This window comes from Mus caroli, unplaced genomic scaffold (assembly GCF_978045245.1).
Source record: "Mus caroli unplaced genomic scaffold, Mus_caroli_1 scaffold_6, whole genome shotgun sequence".
NCBI classification, from domain to species: domain Eukaryota; kingdom Metazoa; phylum Chordata; class Mammalia; order Rodentia; family Muridae; genus Mus; species Mus caroli.
The window spans coordinates 138,687,783-138,695,323 of record NW_028227261.1 but is presented as its reverse complement, the minus strand read 5'-3'; the positions used below and the strand labels follow the sequence as shown (position 1 = coordinate 138,695,323).

The 7,541-nt window shown below is 41.1% G+C and overlaps 1 pseudogene; it reads right to left on the bottom strand.

Moving 5' to 3' along the window:
• Positions 1 to 1,320: 1,320 nt before the first annotated feature.
• LOC110292400 (DNA mismatch repair protein Msh6 pseudogene) lies at positions 1,321 to 3,192 on the bottom strand (annotated as a pseudogene).
• Positions 3,193 to 7,541: the final 4,349 nt, after the last annotated feature.

Here is a 7,541-nt window from a genome sequence, read left to right as displayed (position 1 = left end):
TGACTATTAACTAGATCTTTAATGCCTGTAGTCATCACACTGAGAGTTTTAGGCCAAAATGAGCTATATAGTAAATTCTTGGACAGCCTAGGCAAAAGGGAAATACTAAAATTTTTGAAAGGCTAAATAAATATGCATTTCCTATCTCATGACTGCAATCCAAATACTCAAAAGGCTGAGGCATAAGAACAGTCTGTTGAACTGGATAGTAAATTTCTTACCAACCTAGGAGGTATAGAAAAGCCTTGCTTTAAGAAAGCAAATACTATCTTGGTTCCCGGATCCCCCTGAGACTAGTCTGCACAGGTGAGAGTGTGGACTACCGCTTCTTGGACAGGCAGAAGCTACACAGCTTCTGAGGCAGACCCTGTTTCGGGTTCCAGACATCCAGGCACCTTCACTGTCAGAGGAGAGGTGTCTGCCCCACCCGGAAGGGCTTTGCCAGAGCACCTGGGGGAGCCATCTTGGTTCCCAGATCCCTCCAAGACTAGTCTGTGCAGGTGAGATTGTGGACTACAGAAGCTAACAGCTTCTGGGACAGGGCGAAGCAACACAGCATATGGGACAGGCCCTATTTCGGGCCTTCATCTTCTGCCAGGAGGCAGGTCTGAACACCAGATATCTGTGCACCTTCTCTGCAAGAGGAGAGCTTGCCTGCAGAGAGTACTCTGACCACTGAAACTCAGGAGAGAGCTAGTCTCCCAGATCTGCTGATAGAGGCTAACAGAATAACGAGAGGAAAAAGCTCTAACCAGAGACAACTATAACAACTAACTCCAGAGATTACCAGATGGTGAAAGGCAAACATAAGAATCTTACTAACAGAAACCAAGACAACTCACCATCATCAGAACCCAGGACTCCCACCTCAGCCAGTCCTGGGCACCCCAACACACCTGAAAAGCTAGACCCAGATTTAAAAGCATATCTCATGATGATGATAGAGGACATCAAGAAGGACTTTAATAACTCACTTAAACAAATACAGGAGAACACTGCTAAAGAGTTACAAGTCCTTAAAGAAAAAAGGAAAACACAACAAAACAGGTAGAAGTCCTTAAAGAAAAACAGGAAAACACATCCAAACAGGTGATGGAAATGAACAAAACAATACTAGACCTAAAAAGGGAAGTAGACACAATAAAGACAACCCAACGTGAGGCAACACTGGACATAGAAACCCTAGGAAAGAAATCTGGAACCATAGATGTGAGCATCAGCAACAGAATACAAGAGATGGAGGAGAGAATCTCAGGTGCAGAAGATTCCATAGAGAACATAGGCACAACAATCAAAGAAAATGCAAAATGCAAAAAGATCCTAACTCTTCTGGCTCTTTGGGGGAGACTCAACATTATGAATCTTACTCAGTAGCCTCTCAAGATCTGGCAGCTTCTTTAAGAGGTCTGCAACTTCAGTGACCTTGTCAGGCACGGCCATCAGATTTTCCACAGCATCTATACGGTCACTGATGGCAGAAGGGCTGCAGAGGGGGGCACAAAGCCACTGTTTTAAGAGCCACTTGCCAAAGGGGGTTATGGCAAGTATCCAGTCTCTCTAGCAGGGTCCCTTCAGTAGAGCCATTTGTTCCATTCAGGAAAATCTCAAGGTTGTTTAATGTCACTGCGTCTAGCACCATTCGCTGACTGACTTTAGTAAAGACAGCACTAGGTTTTACTGTGCTGAGCATGTCAGAATCCAAAGGGAAATACTCTTCAAAATTAGCCATTGACAGAAGCTCCTGGTCAATCAGACATTTTTGAGGTAGAAAACAATACCACCTAGAGCAGAGAGAGCCAATCCACTCTCCTATCTTGCTGTCAACCCAACAGAATCTGACTCCCAGCTCATTCCTTTACGCACCAGAGGCAGCACTGTACTACTGCCTCCATTTCCAGTAAAGTACCCTCCTTCAAGGAGTGTTCACAAAGTCTTAGTGGCATCCCAAAATTGGGAACCTGGTATGAGACCTTCCTGAAGACAAGATGACAGTGAACCCTTTCAGACGGTTTTGGTTTCTGTTAAGAGATTTCCTTTCTCAAACAAAATTTGTACTAGAGGATAGTGTGCCACTAGAGTCCTAAATCTGGAACAGTGGCGGTCATCTGAAAACTGGCCTATGAAAAACTTGCCCAGTGAAGTGTCCACAAAGCAAACAACATACACATGAGTGTGACCAGAAGTCTCTTTCTCCTTCTCCTTGAGGCTAAGAAGATACCTACTGTAGTTCTCAGAGGGATCACCATCCAGCACACTGTAGGTCTGTGTGCCCTTGGTAATGATCCTGCAAATCTCCCTTCTCACCACTCTATCAAACTTGGATACGTGTGCCATCTTCAAGCATCATGCCTCCATCATTTCTGGAGTCTTCGTCTGTTCCACCCATGCTACCTTATAGCCCTTCTGCACCAAGGAATTCGAGAATAGGCCAAATGCAATCTCTGGAAAACCAGAATGGGCCCAGTTGCCCTTCATGAATATCAGCCACAGTTCACTAACTCTAATAACAGCATCCATGTGATACAATTCATAAAACTTCCCCACCTTATAAAAGATGACAAGATCAAAGTTCTAAGACTTGAACTGCCACCACTTCCTCATCCCTGGAGTACAAGAATTGAGGAACTCTTCAGGCACATACAGTGTAGTAGGATTAAATTCAGGATGATCAGGGTATCTCCTGTGCTCATCTCTTCTCTTTTCTGGCTTATGCCATTCTAAAGTTTCGTGATACCAAATAGTGGGTCCACTACTGTTGTTACCTCCTCTCCTGATGTGGGTCTGGGATTCAGAATTCTGAGGGGCAGAAAAAGCACTCAAGGTACTCTTGGTTTCTGACAGAATGCGAGTTGCTCCTTTGGCTGAGCCTGTTTCCTTCTTCAGAGTTTTCCTTCTAAGTCCACCCTGAGCAACCATGACTCTCTTCCACTTTGGAGCACCTTTGCTGAAGGTGCCCAGGTCCTCACTATCGCTGTCCCCAACTCCACTGCTCACATCATCACTGCTTCCTTCCTGCTTAGTGTCTGGCTTGAATTCTACATCAGAGCCACCAACATCACTCTCCAAGTCTGAGATGACCCTTCGTTTCTTGACTTGCTATCTGCTTCGCCTAGGCCCCTGAACAGTGGGCTGTGCTTCTTCAGTCCCGTTGTAATTATCCTCTTAACTCTTATCAGATAAATAAGCCTCATGCACCTGCCAGACGAAGAAAGGGGTTTGTAAATATAAAACAGGTCCTTAGTTCAATCTCTGGTGCCGCCAATCAATCAATCAATCAATCAATAAAATTTGGTAACTGCATCTGTGGACCCCCCCCAAAAAAAGATCCTAACTGAAAACATCCAGGAAATACAGGACATAATGAGAAGACCAAACCTACGGATAATAGGAGTAGATGAGAATGAAGATTTTCAACTTAAAGGGCCAGCAAATATCTTCAACAAAATTATAGAAGAAAACTTCCCAAACCTAAAGAATGACATGCCCATGAACATACAAGAAGCCTACAGAACTCCAAATAGACTGGACCAGAAAAGAAATTCCTCCAGTCAAATAATAATCAGAACAACAAATGCACTAAATAAAGATAGAATATTAAAAGCAGTAAGGGAAAAAGGTCCAATAACATATAAAGGCAGGCCTATCAGAATTACACCAGATTTTTTGCCAGAGACTATGAAAGCCAGAAGATCCTGGACAGATGTTATACAGACACTAAGAGAACATAAATGCCAGCCCAGGCTACTATACCCGGCCAAACTTTCAATTATCATAGACAGAGAAACCAAAGTATTCCATGACAAAACCAAATTCACACGTTATCTTTCCACAAATCCAGCCCTTCAAAGGATAACAACAGAAAAAACAAAAACAATACAAGGACAGAAACTACACCAGACAAAAAGCAAGAAAGTAATCCTGCAACAAACCTAAAAGAAGACAGCCACAAGAACAGAATGCCAACTCTAAGAGCAAAAATAATGGGAAGCAACAATTACTTTTCCTTAATCACGTGGAAACTGAACAACACTCTTCTCAATGATACCTTGGTCAAGGAAGGAATAAAGAAAGAAATTAAAGACTTTTTAGAGTTTAATGAAAATGAAGCCACAACATACCCAAACTTATGGGACACATTGAAAGCATTTTTAAGAGGAAAGCTCATAGCTCTGAGTGCCTCCAAAAAGAAACTAGAAAGAGCACACACTAGCAGCTCGACAAAACACCTAAAAGCTCTAGAAAAAAAGGAAGCAAATTCACCCAAGAGGAGTAGACAGCAGGAAATAATCAAACTCAGGGGCAAAATCAACCAAGTGGAAACAAGGAGAAATATTCAAAGAATCAACCAAATGAGGATGAGCTGGTTCTTTGAGAAAATCAACAAGATAGATAAACCCTTAGCTAGACTCTCTAAAGGGCAAAGGGACACCATCCTAATTAACAAAATCAGAAGTGAAAAGGGAGACATAACAACAGATCATGAAGAAATCCAAAACACCATCAGATACTTCTACAAAAGACTATACTCAACAAAACTGGAAAACCTGGATGAAATGGACAAATTTCTAGACAGATATCAGGTACCAAAGTTAAATCAGGATCAGGTTAATGATCTAAACAATCCTATATCCCCTAAAGAAATATAAGCAGTCATTAATAGTCTCTCAACCAAAAAAAAGCCCAGGACCAGATGGGTTTAGTGCAGAGTTCTATCAGACTTTCAAAAAATATCTAATTCCAGTTCTTCACAAACTATTCCACAAAATACAAGCAGAAGGTACTCTACCCAATTCATTCTATGAAGCCACAATTACTCTGATACCTAAACCACAGGAAGACCCAACAAAGATAGAGAACATCAAACCAAATTTTAGTTATGAATATTGATGAAAAAAAAACTCAATAAAATTCTCACTAACGGAATCCAAGAACATATCAAAACAATCATCCATCCTGACCAAGTAGGTTTCATTCCAGGGATGCAGGGATAGTTTAATATACAGAAATCCGTCAACATAATCCACTATATAAACAAACTCAAAGACAAAAACCACATTATCATCTCGTTAGATACTGAGAAAGCATTTGACAAAATCCAACACCCCTTCATGGTAAAAGTTTTGGAAAGATCAGAAATCCAAGGCCCATACCTAAACATGATAAAAGCAATCTACAGCAAACCAGAGCCAACATCTAAGTAAATGGTGAGAAGCTGGAAGCAATCCCACTAAAATCAGGGACTAGACAAGGCTGCCCACTTTCTCCCTACCTATTCAACATTGTACTTGAAGTCCTAGCCAGAGCAATTCGACAACAAAAGGAGATCAAGGGGATACAAATTGGAAAGGAAGAAGTCAGAATATCACGTTTTGCAGATGATTATGATAGTATATAGAAGTGACCCTAAAAAATCTACCATAGAATCCCCAAACCTGATAAACAGCTTCAATGAAATAGCTGGATATAAAATTAACTCAAATAAATCAATGGCCTTTCTCTACACAAAGAATAAACAGGCTGAGAAAGAAATTGGAGAAACAACACCCTTCACAATAGTCACAAATAATATAAAATATCTTGGCGTGACTCTGACTAAGGAAGTGTAAAATCTGTATGATAAAAACTTCAAGTCTCTGAAGAAAGAACTTGAGGAAGATCTCAGAAGATGGAAAGATCTCCCATGCTCATGGATTGGCAGGATCAATATAGTAAAAATGGCTACTTTGCCAAAAACAAGCTACAGATTCAATGCAAACCCCATCAAAATTCCAACTCAATTCTTCAACGAATTAGAAAGGGCAATCTGCAAATTCATCTGGAATAACAAAAAAACCTATGATAGCAAAAATTCTGCTCAAGGATAAAAAACCTCCGGTGGAATCACCATGGCTGTACTACAGAGCAATTGTGATTAAAAAAAAAAAAAAAAAAAAAAAACTGCATGGTACTGGTATAGCAACAGACAAGAAGACCAATAGAATAGAACTGAAGACCCAGAGACGAACCCACACACCTATGGTCACTTGATCTTTGACAAGGGAGCAAAAACCGTCCAGTGGAAAAAAGACAGCATTTTCAACAAATGGTGCTGGCACAACTGGCTTTTATCATGTAGAAGAATGTGAATTGATCTATTCCTATCTCCTTGTACTAAGGTCAAATCTAAGTGGATTAAGGAACTCCACATAAAACCAGAGACACTGAAACTTATAGAGGAGAAAATAGGAAAAAGCCTTGAAGATATGGGTACAGGGGAAAAACTCCTGAATAGAACAGCAATGGCTTGTGCTGTAAGATTGAGAATTGACAAATGTGACCTCATAAAATTGCAAAGCTTCTGCAAGGCAAAAGACACTGTCAATAAGACAAAAAGGCCACCAACAGATTGGGAAAGGATCTTTACCTATCCTAAATCAGATAGGGGACTAATATCCAATATATATAAAGAACTCAAGAAGGTGGACTCCAGAAAATCAAATAACCCCATTAAAAAATGGGGCTCAGAGCTAAACAAAGAATTCTCACCTGAGGAATACCGAATGGCCGAGAAGCACCTGTAAAAGTGTTCAGCATCCTTAATCATCAGGGAAATGCAAATCAAAACAACCCTGAGATTCCACCTCACACCAGTCAGAATGGCTAAGATAAAAAAAATTCAGGTGACAATAGATGCTGTCGATGATGTGAAGAAAGAGGAACACTCCTCCATTGTTGGTGGAATTGCAAGCTTGTACAACCACTCTGGAAATCAGTCTTGTGGTTCCTCAGAAAATTCGACATAGTACTACTGGAGGATCCCGCAATACCTCTCCTTCGTTTATATTCAGAAGATGTTCCAACTGGTAAGAAGGACACATATTCCACTATGTTCATAGCAGCCTTATTTATAATAGCCAGAAGCTGGAAAGAACCCAGATGCCCCTCAACAGAGGAATGGATACAGAAAATGTGGTACATTTACACAATGGAGTACTAACTCAGCTATTAAAAAGAATGAATTTGTGAAATTCCTAGGCAAATGGATGGACCTGGAGGGCATCATCCTGAGTAAGGTAACCCAATCACAAAGGAACTCACACAATATGTACTCACTGATAAGTGGATATTAGCCCAGAAACTTAGAATAACCAAGATATAAAATACAATTTGCTAAACACATGAAACTCAAGAAGAACGAAGACCAAAGTGTGGACACTTTGCCCCTTCTTAGAATTGGGAGCAAAACACCCATGGAAGGAGTTACAGAGACACAGTTTGGAGCTGTGACGAAAGGATGGACCATCGAGAGACTGCCATATCCAGGGATCCATCCTATAATCAGCTTCCAAACGCTGCCACCATTGCATACACTAGCAAGATTTTGCTGAAAGGACCCACATATAGCTGTCTCTTGTGAGACTATGCCGGAGCCTAACAAACACAGAAGTGGATGCTCACAGTGAGCTATTGGATGGATCACAGGACCCCCAATGGAGGAGCTAGAGAAAGTAACCAAGGAGCTGAAGGGGTCTGTAACCCTATAGGTGGAACAACAATATGAA